Raw genomic sequence first — 2,184 nt, 5'->3', positions numbered from 1 at the left:
TGTTATATTATCTTGTATAGGTACAAAGCAAAATGGGTCCAGATCAATTCGTTGTTCTTAATTTTGATTTTACCCCACCCACACCCAGTCTTAAGAACTTTAATCCCAGTGATGTAATTAGTCCCAAGAACTCCCTCCTGTTTAGGATTCAGGATCCACATAGAATTAGTCATTTTGACTAACATGTTTAGTTTCGAAAAAATAGAGATCTTATCTTTCGCATTTCAACTTAGAATGCATCATGTGAGAATCAAAATATAATAGATGGGCATAAAGTTTCTATAAGTGACTAACTTACCCCAATATGAATATGAGTAGAGCGGGACGGGCATACACTGAACGGCCCATCCCATTTTTTTTTTAATTCAACTTTGATCTATGTTCCCATCCTACCTAATATCAAAAAGGTAAAAGATGTTTATTTCCATCCGCAATTTATACTCGATTCTTTTTCTTACAATTGGAAATCGAAAGGAATCTATGATTCATAGAAGAATCATTAGAACTCAGAAAGAAAAATTGGATCATATTGTATCCAACCTTATACCTTATACTCTTAAACAGAAGATTGTTAAAGAGAACAATCTTTGTTTTGATAGAAGCGGTCTGGGACGGAAGGATTCGAACCTCCGAGTAACGGGACCAAAACCCGCTGCCTTACCACTTGGCCACGCCCCATTTAGATTTCAATTCGACACTAATAAACACTAATATTGTTATTGGTTATTCGTCAATTCCAGCCCAAATATCTATGGAATAGGTTGTTGCTAGGATTCTATACGTGTAAATGTAGAATGAAAATGAATTCATTGATCATTCCATATAAGTCAATTAAGATATTGTATGAAAGTATGATTCCTTCTATTCTCATTTGAGAATTGAAGGATTTTTGATTGGGGGAAGTTCAAAGAAAAAGAAAGAAGGATTTTTTGTCTTCTCTTCTTTCTTAATTTTTCCCTTATATCAATAACTCAATAAAAATGAAATTATCTCCAAGAACGAAATATTTCTTATGCTTAATATCTTTAGTTTGATCTGTATCTGTCTTAATTCTGCCCTTCATTCGAGTAGCTTTTTCTTCGCCAAATTGCCCGAAGCTTATGCTTTTTTCAATCCAATCGTAGATTTTATGCCAGTCATACCTGTGCTCTTTTTTCTCTTAGCCCTTGTTTGGCAAGCTGCTGTAAGTTTTCGATGAGATCTTTAATACTGTCCTAGAAACATTCATATTCATGATTTATTCGATAAAATAAATTCAACTCTAACATAACAATTGATAAGATCAGATAAGTCTTACATTATGAACCCTCGATTCAAAGATTGAAATTCTTTTGCTTTTTGATAGCCGCGATGAATCTGGATCACCTAATTTCCGCATTATGCCCTTCCAGTTCCAGGGGTCAAAGACCCCATTATGGTACCCCATAATACCTAATTGGGGTATGACAAGATAATTTTGGTAACAAAGGAATTCCTGCAAATTCCTTTCTTTTCTAGAAACCACTTTTTCATTTCTTTTCTTGGTGTCAAGGATATGTGGTACAAAAATAGAGAATCTATTCCCTTATTTCCTTTGCAAAAAACAAAAAAAAAATGATCTTGGAGATTGTGCAATGCTTACTCTCAAACTCTTCGTTTACACAGTAGTGATATTCTTTGTTTCTCTCTTCATCTTCGGATTCCTATCTAATGATCCAGGACGTAATCCTGGACGTGAGGAATAAAAAAATCAGAGATTTTTCATTATTTCCTTGCTTGATTTCTGCATTTTCCTATGCTTTTCTCTATTCCAGACATTTAACTATGATAAAGGACTTGATATTTTTTCGAATTCGAAAGATAAATCTCAAGTGATCCGAGGGAACGGAGAAAGAGGGATTCGAACCCTCGGTACGAACAGCTCGTACAACGGATTAGCAATCCGTCGCTTTAGTCCACTCAGCCATCTCTCCCAATTACAAAAAGATAATTCATATGCGACGCCTGAAGTAAATATTGATCAAAGTCTTTCTTTATCTTTATTTATTTATTTTATACATTTATTTATACTTACTATATTATACTTACTATATATATACGAATTATCTTTATTTATTTATTTTATACATTTATTTATACTTACTATATTATACTTACTATATATATACGAATTTTATCCGCAATTCAATTTGGATAACGATTCGA

The 2,184-nt window shown here is 33.2% G+C and overlaps 1 non-coding gene across 1 annotated transcript; it reads right to left on the bottom strand.

The window, feature by feature from the left end:
- Positions 1 to 1,864: 1,864 nt before the first annotated feature.
- TRNAS-GCU (transfer RNA serine (anticodon GCU)) lies at positions 1,865 to 1,952 on the bottom strand. Its single transcript has one exon. It is a non-coding gene; the product is annotated as a tRNA-Ser (tRNA).
- Between the last annotated feature and the right edge of the window lie 232 nt (positions 1,953 to 2,184).

The sequence above is a fragment of the Tasmannia lanceolata genome, unplaced genomic scaffold (genome assembly GCF_043159265.1).
Source record: "Tasmannia lanceolata isolate RefF3 unplaced genomic scaffold, GAP_Taslan_0.1 ptg000977l, whole genome shotgun sequence".
Lineage (NCBI taxonomy): Eukaryota > Viridiplantae > Streptophyta > Magnoliopsida > Canellales > Winteraceae > Tasmannia > Tasmannia lanceolata.
Note: the sequence above shows the minus strand (reverse complement) of the source record. Positions and strands in the feature narration are given on the sequence as shown.